The sequence below is a fragment of the Quercus suber genome, unplaced genomic scaffold (genome assembly GCF_002906115.3).
Source record: "Quercus suber isolate HL8 unplaced genomic scaffold, Cork oak 2.0 scaffold_197, whole genome shotgun sequence".
Classification (NCBI taxonomy): domain Eukaryota; kingdom Viridiplantae; phylum Streptophyta; class Magnoliopsida; order Fagales; family Fagaceae; genus Quercus; species Quercus suber.
In genome coordinates, this window is record NW_027069655.1 from 641,599 (window position 1) to 655,678 (window position 14,080).

General features: G+C 32.7%; 1 long non-coding RNA gene across 1 annotated transcript; it reads right to left on the reverse strand.

Annotated features, from left to right (window-relative positions):
- Positions 1–12,929: 12,929 nt before the first annotated feature.
- Positions 12,930–13,790, reverse strand: LOC136069927 (uncharacterized). Its single transcript, XR_010631128.1, has 2 exons — positions 13,632–13,790; positions 12,930–13,300 (listed from the first exon to the last, which is right to left on the reverse strand). It is a non-coding gene; the product is annotated as an uncharacterized LOC136069927 (long non-coding RNA).
- Between the last annotated feature and the right edge of the window lie 290 nt (positions 13,791–14,080).

The window sequence follows — 14,080 nt, forward strand, 5'->3', positions numbered from 1 at the left end:
ATCATATATATGTGTGTGTGTGTGTGTATACATATTTATATATATGTATGTATGTATAAATAATGAGAAACCATAACATATATTAGAAATCTATGGTTTAAAAATGTGTAAGCTAATTCTAAATATATATATATATATATATATATAATTTAAACCATGTAATTGTTGTTTTCAATTGTATCTTAGTTTATGCATGAAGTTACACACTAGTTTCTAATAAAATGGAAAAGATCATGTTTCCTAAAGCAAAACATGATCTCTTCATTTATCATGCTAAGTGGAGAGAGAGATAAAAAGAAAGTCTTTACTTGTAATTGCTTTAAATAATGAGTATATTTATTACTTACTATCCGTATGTTTCGTGTAATGCATGTATATGCCATTTTTTTTTTTAATTTAATAAAAAGTTAGTTTTATACTTTGAGCAATACTAATTATGTGTTTAATATCTGGAAAAAAATTAATTTCAATTATATTATACATCATCGATTATATTTAGAAATTATGTATTATATGTCACTAAAATTAATTAAAAAATGTCAATCGTTGGTAAGTTATTTACATTGTCTCTTTGTATTTTTCATGCTTGCAAGATATTAAGATGATAAAAAATCATTAACTATTTTATTTGTAAAATATTTTATCAAATAGTGAATAAGAATATATAAACAAGAAATATGGCATACATATGTTAAGGACAACAACAATATGAAATTCAATAGTGCGATTTTGTATATATTAAATCAATAAACAAATTAAGTGTAACATTAACTATAATTTACACCTGTACTTGATCCTGTTATATATATATATATATATAATAGCAAGAATCTACTATATATCTTCTAATGGAAAATTTTAACCGAAATTATTGCAATTAATAAAGAAAATTAAAATTTTATGCTAAATGAAGCTACTACTACGTCCATAAAAGGTACTGGTGGTTGAATATGATATTTTGCCTGCCAAATACTATAACTTGTTCTTCATCAGGCTTGGGAAAAGGATAAGTTGTTCCCTCTGCAAATAAAATAACGGAAGCACCATGCACTGATGACCTTGTCCAATCGCTATGAGCATGCCACTATAGAGTTCCTTCCTCTGAAGAAAGTAAGATTTGGTGTGTGAAATTTGTTACAGCGGGAATGGGACATTGTGTGATGTATACAGGTCCATCAAACCATGAGTTTCTTGGTTGTTTTATTTCATGCCTAAAACCATAGAAAAAACATTAAAATATTCCATAGCCAAACATTACCATTTTAAACTGCATATAAAATTTTAAACATTCACTTCACTAAATACATGACACATTAGCATTTGTTAGGACATATGTGTTTGATGTGTTTGGGTAGATCTACCCTTTGACAAAACACACTTTACTTGTAATTAGGTAGATCTACAATGTGTTTGATGCTTCAAGAAACCTTGTTTCAAGTTCAAGTGTTAAAGTCATGCAAGTCTGTCTAGGAATCAAGTCAGAAAGTGTTGCTCATTAAAACTCGACAGCTAGTATCTATCGAGCCCTGAAGAGCTATTCCAGCTCATGGCTCGACAGCAGCTCGGCAGATAGGGTATTTATCGAGATTTATGAAACTCAGAATTTCTAGTCTGTTTTTCATCCAATTTGTGATTGTATGTTTGGACTTTCTTTTCTCACAACCCTAGACATATATAAGGATTATTTTAAGGGCCGTCAAAGGAGACATAAGTTGCACAAGTGTTGAGCAAAGTTTTGTTCAAGCAAATTGTAATTGAAGACAGAATTTGTCCTACTTCATTTTTTTTGTAAAGAAGTTGCTATGTTTTGTACACCGTAGGGTTTTGTGACCAAGGAGCTTCTTGATTTTTATCGTGTGATGAACTGAAGAACTTTGCAGCCAAGAACCTTCTCTAGTTGGTGATTGAAGTCGCGTACTGGGATCTGCGCAATTAGTTAGTCATGTATTGGGAGCCATGCATTACAAGGAGAGATTGTCATTACAGAACAAGTCCAATTGGGTACTGGGGTAAGGATTCAATTGTAAGTTGGTATAAAGTACTGTGATTCCTTTACTTGTAACCGCTTGTTTTGATAATAGTGGATTCTCGGAAGTGGTGACCTTAAATTCATCCAGTGGAGTTTTTGCCGTGTAAGTTTTTCTCATTCGTAAACAAATCACCATATCAATTTATTTTCCGTTGCATACTTTAGTTATTGGTGATTTGTTTGTGCTACCACGTGCTTTGCATGTTAATTTGATTAATTAATAAACTAATTAATCAATTAATTTATCACAATGGGTCAATACATTCTTGGCCTATCAGCATTTAAGATTTTTTGCCTTCCACTATATCTCATGTAGTTGTATACTTATATAAATTTTAAAAGAAAAAAAAAATGGTTTGGTTATTATTATATTTAGAGTTATCCCTCTCCAACCTACTATGTGCAATTGATAAGACCATCAATGTATGATTTTAGTTACATGACTTTTTTAATGAGTCATACGATTTGTTTAAATAATATACATAAATAGTCTTATTTGCCACATAATATGTACAAATATTATTTGCCACATAATAAGTACAAATAATTTTCTCAACTAAGTTAGTGAGCTTGAAATTCAGAGAGAGAGAGAGAGAGTACCAGTGAATTGTCACACCATATCGTCCTTGATTTTAAACATTCACATACACGGTGTCTCCTTTGTGAGCGTGAATCATTAGTCCTGGAAAACTACCATTTACCGTCAACATGCTCTTTGTAGAGCATAGCCTTGTAAAATTGCTCTCCTTGAGCCGCAAGAAGAAAAATCCAACTCTTAATTTGAGAAACAAACATTCATAAAATCAAACCCAATTCAGCTCAGGCTTGTATTCCAGAGTAACCAAAAAATACTAAAGTTACCGCTAGAATGGCATAGAATTGAAACGTAACTGTGAAGTAATTAGTTACACTTACAACAAAGTCATAGTAATGAACATTTCCTTGAGCAATGCAAAAGAGCATTTTACTTTGTAAAGTTGTAATTTACAACTTTTTTTTTTTTTTGGAAAGCAGACTCAATATCATTTAATTAGAAAGAGAAATAGAATCCAAATACAAGGCCTCTAAGGCAGGGGGTGGAGAGTCTTCCAACCAAAAAATATCCTCACCTAAATGCTTAGCATAACGAGCTAAGGAATGAGCTACTCCATTGGCACTACGATTGATACTGTTAAATTCCACATGTCGCAAACCTCCAGCCAAACAACGAATGTCATCATAGATATTTCCCAAGCGGGACAAATTTGACCGAGTTGAAGTAATAGAGTTCATGATAGTTGTATTGTCCCCTTCCATGATCACGTCTGAAAAACCAACATCTATTGCAAATTCCAGAGCTTTCCTACATGCCAATACCTCTACCTTTTCACTATTCGGAACAACACCACCCTTCAACGACAAAGCTGCCATAACCTAACCTCTATCATTCCGAATTATAACTCAAACACCTGAAGCTGGCAAGTCCACAAAGATCGCCACGTCAAAATTGAGCTTGTATACTTGTCCTTCGGGTACTGGAAGTTGAAGCGTCAAGTGTTAGGCTACATTTCACGAGTACTTCGTGAGACAGGCCATCTCACTAGGTACTCGTGAAACTCTTTGCCAGAAGAATTTTAAGTCTAACTTTCTTACCCTTCACCCATACTATATATACCCTGATTACCCACAGAGGTAATAGGAGGCTATATTTAGAGAGAAAACCCTATATAGGTTTCTATAACAAAACACACCAACTTTTTAGAGAGAGAACAACTCATCATTTTGTGAGAAATCATTGTAGTCTCTTCTTCTTCCCTCTGTCATTGTCATACCTTGAGAGGAGATTTGTATCTAAACACAACCCACACCTTTTTAGAGTGTAGAGAGTATGTTGGAGCTTGGGAAGCATTTAAGATTTGCTAAAAGAAGTTGGTGAGGCTTGGTAGGTGCAATCGGGCGGTATTGTAGGATTTGGAAAGCTAGTGAAGACAAGACTTTGAGAAGTCCATTGGTAGTAGGAGCTTGGATGGCTCAAGTACATTGGGTAGATTAGGCTTGTAGGGTCTTTTTGATATTTGTGTACTCCAACCTATTCACTAGTGGATTGATTTCGATTTGAAGGGTCGTGGAGATGTTTTTCGCCAAGTTCGTTGGTTTCCTCTTTAATAACACATCTTGGTGTTATCTTTGTAGGAAAAACATAGTTTATGTTGCATACAAAACATACATAGCGAAAAAATAATGGATCTACTTCATTCATAATTAATAACATGTATTACGTAAATTTCAGAATTTAAGAACAAGAGAGCGTACCTTAGTGCGGTGAAATTCAAAACCGAAGATTAGAAATACTTGGGAAAACTTTTAATCTTCACTCCAATTCCACTTATTCCTAAGAAGTGTGGTCTTTCAATCAGTTTACATTTATGTGTTCAAGGGAGAATAAGAGAGTGGCTTACACTTACATACACACCATTTTCATACATTACAATGTATTTCAAATTCTGTTTGTTTCTCTCTTTATATATAACTAATTATCTAATTGGGCTAGCCTTTTGGGTCATTCCAATTGGGTTTCAGTAAAAGGACAAATAAGCCACTAGCTCCAATGGGTTTTGGGTCTTTCTATCAACTCTTAACAAGCCCAAAATTATCATTGATTATATTTAATACCACTATATAAATATAATTGCACTCTAGGCCTTATTAATAAATTATATCCCAAAACTTTATTATACATTCAACCCCTTCATTAAAATATTCGAAGTAATACAAAGTCATAAATGTTAACTGCCGCTTTGAAGATTACTACATCTTAATCCTTGAGTACCCGGTTTAATCTTTTAGATTTTTAATCATATATTTATGAAATCCAATTTCATAAATATATACTTTAGTAACTTCTTACTAAAATAGTTAGGCCTAACATTCTGAATAACCAAAGCTATTAAACTTATCTCAATGCAATATTTTATATCTCCATTAAGAAATTATGAATTCCATCTTGAGAATATATTTTCGTTCAAAATTAAATGTGGCTGCCCAACATACTGCGGTTTTGATCGTGACTTTAGATCTTACTTCCGATATATCACAGCAACCTACTTTCATAATTAGGCTCATTATTCTCTCAGGATTGAGAGTTGATGTAAATAGAAGTCGTGAGATTTATTATTTATTTGACAGTCGTTAGTAGAACAATAAATCTCACAACGGTCCAGTTCAATATGTTTTAACACTTAAAACATATCAACATATCAACTAGAAGTCTCCACTTCCATGATCAAGAGAAATAATCTTCGTTGATATGTTATAGTCTTCGTAGATAAAATGCCTAATTTCATCACCAACTACGAACTAAAATTCTGAGTTTACAAAGAACTTGTGATATATATCTTCTGTGACTAAATCACATAAATCACATACTATGCATCTTATGAACTATATAATAATGTCCAAATATTCATGTTACCATTATTTTAGATAATAATAAAACAATTTTATTAATCACAATAAAATATCATACATAATGTCATCCATGGCATACAATTGAATTTTAGGGCATTAATCCTAACAATCTCCTACTTGCCCTAAATACTATTTTGCATTAATCTAACTCCCATTCCCTCCAAATATGACTCAAAAGTCCTTTGGGGCAAGGCTTTGGTAAAAGGATCTACTAGATTATTTGTACTATCAATCTTTGCTACTACTACATCTCTTCAAGCAACAATGTCTCGAATGATGTGGTACTTTCTTTCAATATGCTTTCCTTTCTTGTGATTTCTTGGATCCTTGGAATGTACAACCGCTCCACTATTATCGCAGAACAATGTGATAGGAACTTGCTCCATTCTCACAACACCAAGATTAGAGAGGAATTTCTTAAGCCAAATAGCTTCCTTTTGCTGCTTCACAAGCAGCAACATATTTAGCTTCCATGGTGGAGTCGGCAATACAAGATTGCTTAACACTCCTCCAACTTATGGCTCCACCTCCCAAGGTGAACACATAACCTGAAGTGGACTTTCTAAAATCAAGATCTAACTAAAAATCAGAATCTATATAACCAATGGGAATCAAATCCTTACTATGGCAAACAAAAATATAATCTCTCGTTCTCCTTAGATATTTGAGAATATGCATTGCACCTTGCCAATGTTTAAGTCCTGGATTTAATTGATATCGGTTGACTCTACCAACTGAATAATAGATATCTGGTTTAGCACAAAACATGTCATACATGAGACTTCCCATTACAAAAGCATAAGGAATTTGTCTCATCGTATTTTCTTCCTCAAGAGTCTTAGGCCTTTGATCATTAGACAAAGGAAGTCCATGTTTGAAATGGAGTAATCCACTTTTGGAATTTTGCATGCTAAGCCGTTCTAGAACCTTATCTATATACCCTGCTTGAGATAAGCCTAATATCCTATTCTTACAATCTTGCTAAAGCTTGATCCATAGGATATAGCTAGCTTCACCCAAGTCTTTCATATCAAATTGGCTTGACAACCATATCTTGACTGATGACATCACCCCTACATCATTTCCAATCAGTAGAATGTCATCAAGATAAAGCATTGGGAAGATTACTACTTTATGTCGATGTCTTTTGTACACACATGGTTCATCTAGATTTTGTTCAAAAGCAAATGATTTGATTGCTTGATCAAATATGACGTTCCATGATCTAGATGCTTGCTTAAGTCCATAAATGGACCTTTTTAACTTGCATACCATGTACCTTTGGTTCTTTGCTATGAAACCTTCCGACTGCATCATATAGATTTCTTCTTCAAGATTGCTATTAAGAAATGCAGTCTTGATATCCATTTGCCAAATCTCATAATCATAATGAGCAGTAATGGATAAGAGAATTCTGATAGATTTAAGCATTGCTACTGGTGAAAAGGTTTCTTCATAATCAATAACTTCTTTTTGTGTATACCCTTTTGCCACTAGCCTTGCTTTAAAGATTTTAACCTTTTCATCTATCCCTCTCTTCCTCTTGAAAACCCATTTGCAATCAACAGGTTTAATGCCGTTAGGCACCTTTACAAGATCCCAAACTTGATTGGAATACATAGAATCCAATTCAAATTTCATAGCTTTAATCCAATGAGGTGCATCTATATCTTTCTTTGCCTCTTCAAAAGTGTAGGGATCTAGTTTAGGCACTTCTAAAATAACTTCAAAAGTTTCTCCCATAAGTGTAAATCTTATGGGTTGCCAAACAATTCTCCCACTATGTCAAGGCACCTGTATATTAGTTATCTCATGAGTAGAATCTTGTGGTGTATCTAATATAGCCACATCATCCCTAGTTTCATCCATTGGTTGTTCAATTATAGGTTCATCGAAGACAACTTTACTTCTAGGATTAAAATTATTCACATAATCATCTTCCAAAAATTTGGCATTGTTGCTAACAAATACTTTGTTATCTTTATGATTGTAGAATAAACCCTTAGTTTCCTTTGAATACCTTAAAAACATGCATACTTCTGTTTTTGCTTCCAACTTATCAGACTTCCCTTCAACACATGTGTTGGACATCACCAAATGTGGAGGTATTTAATACTAGGCTTACATCCACTTAACAATTCCTTAGGTGTGTTGGGAATTGATTTTGATGGAACTAAATTTAAAATATGCATTGCAATTTTTAGTGCATATCCCTAAAAGGAAATTGGTAAAGTAGAATAACTCATCATGGACCTAACCACTTCTAAAAGAGTCTTGTTCCTTCTCTTCACTATACCATTTTGTTGAGGAGTTCCAGGTGCAGTCAATTGGGATACAATCCCATTTTGAGTTAAGTAATCCTTGAAATCCCCAAGAATGTATTCGCCACCTCATTCAGATCAAATGGCTTTTATGTGTTTACCCAATTGATTCTCAACTTCAGCCCCAAACTCTTTGAACTTTTCAAAGGTTTTGGACTTCCGTCTCATTAGGTACACATAACCATATTTTGAGTAATCATTCGTAAAAGTGATGAAGTACTCATAACCTCCTTTTGCTTGGGTTGACAAAGGACCACATACATTCGTATGAACTAATTCAAGCAACTCTGGGGCTTTTCTACCCTTTGTATTAAAAGGTATTTTGGTCATTTTCCCCTCCAAACAAGATTCACAAACTAGAAATCCATTAAAGTCCAATGGCTCTAAGAGTCCATCTTTGATCAATCTTTGAATTTTGTTTGAATTAATATGACTCAAATGCAATTGCCAAAGATATGCATAATTAGTAGAAGGAAACTTTCACTTTAATGATTTTACACGAGAACTTTTATCTATTTTAGAATTGTATAATTCATCCTTATCAGGAATTAAAATACAAAGACCATCAACAATATTGCTAGAACAGATAAACACTTTATCCTTCTTTATTACAACATTGTCTTTCAAGATAACATAATATCCATGTCTTCCTAAATAAGTTGCAGAAATTAAATTTCTACAAACATTAGATACATACAAACAGTCTTTCAACATTAAAACTCTAGAACCAAAACACAAATTAAACACTCCAACAGCTACAATTGGAATTCTGCTCCCATCAGCCAAAGTAAGATACATTTCCCCTTTATTCAGTTTTTTGGTCTCCTAGAACCCCTGCAAAGAATTGCAAATATGATTAGTTATCCTGAATCCACACACCAGGAATCCGTGAGATTCTATACTAAACATGTTTCACGAAGGAAAGAAATTTTCATACCCTTATCACCAAACATCTCCTTCAGACTTAGTATTATGTCCAAAACTAGTTCTACATCCTACATTTGATGCTGTAGAACATTTAAGATAGATGCTAGGATTTAGCACTTGGCCATCTCATTAGATTTCTGCCAACAATCATATTGCTGTTTTTCCTCAAAAGGATCATCTAATGATGGGAAGTTAGGACAAGGTTCATAAAGCACGAAATTGTGCTCTTCAGCATTGAGAACAATGTCCAAGAGTCTTTTCTAGTCAACATAGTTGGATCCAATCAATTTGTTTTGATTAAGAATAGCAACAAGTGGGCTAAAAGATGTCATGATTTAAATGTGAAAATAACAAACATGAATATAATAAATAAACCGGACATTATCAATTTAGCATATAAACATATGGTATGGAACCTTAATAAATCCATACCATAAATATGCAATGACAACCCAATCCATGTCTATAATTCCTTGGTAGCAAGTATATTATAAACATCATGATTGATTAAGAACTATTCTCATTATTAGTGCTATCATGATAACACTTATCAAACACTAATAATATGCCATATGAACTTTAGTTTAATGTACACCATTATCTAGAATCATGTGTAGTCACATTTCATCTCCCTTATAGTGTTTAAACTTATAATACTATGAAACAAAACACCTTCCTTTGGGATCGTGAGGCATATACGCCAAGATGAGGTGCTTGTTCACGCTACTTTAAACAGGTAAGTTCAATCTTGTAGTATTATGAAGTAAACACCCTCCTTTAGGATCGCGAGGCATATACGTCAAGTCGAGGTGCTTACCCACACTACTATGAATTGATAATGGAGGCTGTGAGATCTAATCCTTATATCTCTCCCCCACTAGATATTTTAAAAGAAAGGTTTTTAATTAGAAATCATGTGTAATCTCATCACACATAGCCTTGCACTTTTAAATGTGAAAATACTTAGTGAAAATTCAAAATTCACAGCTTTCGATCGATCAAATGTATCCCTTGATTGATTGAAATCATGAAGAAAATCTTAACAAACTTTCTGCAAGACTCAATTACTTCTCGATTGCTACTCGATTGATCAAAAAAGATTATTTGATCGATCGAAAACAATTCTTGACCAATTTGCTAGGACATATATGGATCATGTTAAGAACATATGTCAATATTTTATGTTGTTGGTTGATCATTTAACAAAATGCACTTTACTTGTAATTTGGTAGATCTAGGATGTGTTTGATGCTTCAAGAAATCTTGTTTCAAGTTCAAGTGTTAAAGCCATGCAAGTCTATCCAAGAATCAAGTGAGAAAGTGCTGGATTTTAAAGCTTGATAGCTGCTCGACACCTCTCGACAGCTAGGCTATCTATCGAGATCTTCAGTTGATTGTTATCACAATCTAGAAACCTCTCAACAGCTAGGTCAATCAATCGAGCAATTTTCTGTCTCCTCGATAGCTCCTCTATAACTCTCGATAGCTCATAGCAGATAGGCTTGACACCTCCTCGATTGATCGAGAATTACTGAGCTTTACGAAATTCAGATTTCCAGATCTGATTTTCGGTCCATGCTGACATGTATTTGTGTAGGTTTTTTTTCTCACAACCCTAGACCTATATAAAGCTTATTTTAGAGGCCGTCACATAAGAAAATACAAGGAGAACATATGCAAAAGTTGACCGATGCCTTATTCTCTTTGAAAGAAGCTACTGCGTCTTTGCACCTTAGGATTTTGTAACCAAGTGCTTTTTGATCTTCATTGTTGATGAAGTAAAGAACTTTGCAGCTAACATCTTCTAAAGTTGGTGATTAAGTCGTGTACTGGGATTTACACAATTAGTTAGTCACGTACTGGGATTCGTGCATTAAAAGGGTGGCGTTCATATATTAAAGAGTTCAGAGGTTCTGAAGCGGTAGAAGGTTTCTGTTGTAAGTTCATCTACGGAAATTGTAGAGTTTAAGGACAAAATTTTTGTACTATATTTGAAATTTCTCTTTATTATAGTGGATTGCTTTTCGGGAAGGTTTACCCCTAGGTTTTTTACTGTGAAACTAGTGTGTTTCATTGGTTTTCTTGAGCCATCATATCTTGTCTTATTTAGTTTTTCTGCTGTATTATTTTGACATGATATTGATGTTTGTTTGTTTTAACAAATTTTATTCATAATAAATCTAATTAACAACTTGAGTTTAAAATTTGTTAATTCTATCAACTAGGGTCTAAATTTCCCAACACAATTGAAAATTTAAAGAAAATCATCACAAACTTTCTATCCAATTCGATTGACTCTCGATTGCTAGTCGATCGATCGAAATGAACATTCGCTCAATCCAAAATAAATTTTGATTGATCAAAATATGTGATGAAATCTTCCAAAAAGTTTCTATCTCACTCAATCGATCGAAGTTTGTGAAACTGAATTTTCTAGAATTTTCACTAAACAGTTTTCAACGGTATTTCATGAACAAACTACCATCATATGAACATAATAGATTGAGTTTAAGATCAAAAATTGAATTTCATTGATGTTAAAACCTTAAAGTTCAATTTAACACACACTTAACATCAAATTGAGACATCATTATAACATCAATTTCAGTTTTAGTAAACAGTAGTTTCAATATCTATGCAAAAAACTGATTGAAAAATCTTCTAACGTTATGAAAATACCTTCTTTGATTCCAAAACTCACAAAACATGTTATACAAATTCGAAATTGAAGACCGCTCTGATACCAATTGTAGGAAAAACATAGTTTGTATCGCATACGAAACATACGCAATGGAAAAATAACAGATCTACTTCATTTGTAATTGACAACATGTACTATGTAAATTTAAGAATTTAAGAACAATAAAGCGTATCTTGGTGCGATGAAATTTAAAACCAAAGATTAGAAATACTTTGGAACACTTTTAATCTTCACTCCAATTCCACTTATGCCCAAGAAGTGTGGTCACTCAATTAATTTACATGTATATGTTTTTGGGAGAATAAGAGAGTGGCCTACACTTACATATGTATCATTTTCATACATTACAATGTATTTCAAATTCTGTATGTTTCTTTTCTTATGTATAACTGATTATATAATTAGATTAGCCTTTTGGGCCATTTCAATTGGTTTTTAGAATGTGGCTTGGAGTGGAACCAAAATGGACAAATAAGACATTAGCTCCAATAGGTTTTGGGCCTTTTTATCAATTCTTGACAAGCCCTAAATTACTATTAATTATATTTAATACCACTATATAAATATAATTGCACTCTAAACCTTTTTAATAAATTACATCTCAAGAATTTATTATACATTCAACCCCTTCATTAAAATATTTGTAGTAATTCAAAATCATGAATATTAACTGCCACTTTGAAGATTACTACATCTTAAACCTTGAGTACCTAGTTTAATCATTTAGGTTATTCATTATATATTTATGAAATTGTCAATACTTTGAAGATTACTACATCTTAAACTTTAAGTACCCGATTTAATCATTTAGGTTATTCATCATATATTTATGAAATCCAATTTCATAAATATATACTATAATAACTTCTTGCTAAATTAATTAGGCCTAACATTCTGAATAACCAAACTCATTAAACTTATTTCAAGAGAATATTTTATATTTCCGTTAAAAGATTATGAATTCTATCTTGAGAATATATATTCCTTCAACATTAAATATAACTATCCAACATACTAAGCTTTTGATCGTGATTTTAGATCTCACTCCTGATATATCAAAACACCCTATACTTCATGATCATGTTCATTATTCTCTCAGGATTAAGAGTTGATATAAATAGAAGTCATGAGATTTATTATTCATTTGACAGTCATTAGTAGAATAATTAATCTCACAGCAGTCCAGTTCAATATGTCTTAATACTTAAAACATATCAACATACTAACTAGAAGTCTTCACTTTCATGATTAAGACAAATCATTTTTGTGAATATGTTATAGTCTTCGTAGATGAAATATCCAATTTCATTATCAACTAGGAACTAAAATTCTGAGTTTATAAAGAACTTGTAATTTATATATTTTGTGACTAAATCACATAAATCACATATTATATATCTCATGAACTATATATAGTCCATGAGATATATAATATGTGATTTATGATAATGTGTGATTTATGAGATATATAATATATAATAATGTCCAAATAGTCATTTTACCATTATTTTAGATAATAATAAAACAATTTTATTAACCACAATATAATATCATACATAACATAAAACATGACCTACAATAGGATTTTAGGGCACTAATCGCAATAGGAGTTTACAGGAGTCTAAATAACAAACAAATAGTACATAAGTAGATATTTAGATGAATGCATTTAGCTAAAAGTTGGTTCATTTTCTTTTCCTTGATCCAATCCATCAATGTTTTCGAGCCGCAATCTAAATGAAGCTTCGCATAGAGGCAATTGAGGAGGGGGTTTGCGAATACTTGTCTCAGTCGTGTCCCCATTCTTTACAATAAAAACAGAAGACATACCCCACGTCATATGTCTATCCAAATGACAATGCCAAAACCACACACCTGCCAAATATGATTTGATGTTAGCATCCAAAATATATATGCCAACCAACTAGAGCCACATGATTATAGTTACACTTTTAACGTGTCCAATCAGTTTCAAAAACGGGTTGACTTAACTGTTCTTACATGCATGCAATTGCTATGAATGGAATATGCTTCACAAAAGGTATGAATCGATTGATCCCAACTTCTCCCTTAATATTATTATTATTTGCCAATCAGGTTGTTGGTTGCAAGATCTTGAACCAAAGTATATATTTTAAGCCCACATGCATTTCCTCTTAGAATAACTAAAACTAATTAATATTTACGTTATAGAGACATCGCATACCTGGATTGTTTGCTACAAATCTAATGGCAAGCCATCCTTCTTTAGGAACTCCGAAGGTATTCACTTCAACCGGATCGACCAGATTAAAACTTTTTGGGTCGGTTACATTGTCATAGATCCCAGGACCTGATCCAACCACATAGAAGCTATGCCCGTGCAAATGCAATCATTCGTAAAAGTGATGAAGTACTCATAACCTCCTTTTGCTTGGGTTGACAAAGGACCACATACATTCGTATGAACTAATTCAAGCAACTCTGGGGCTTTTCTACCCTTTGTATTAAAAGGTATTTTGGTCATTTTCCCTCCAAACAAGATTCACAAACTAGAAATCCATTAAAGTCCAATGCTCTAAGAGTCCATCTTTGATCAATCTTTGAATTCTGTTTGAATTAATATGACTCAAATGCAATTGCCAAAGATATGCATAATTAGTAGAAGGAAACTTT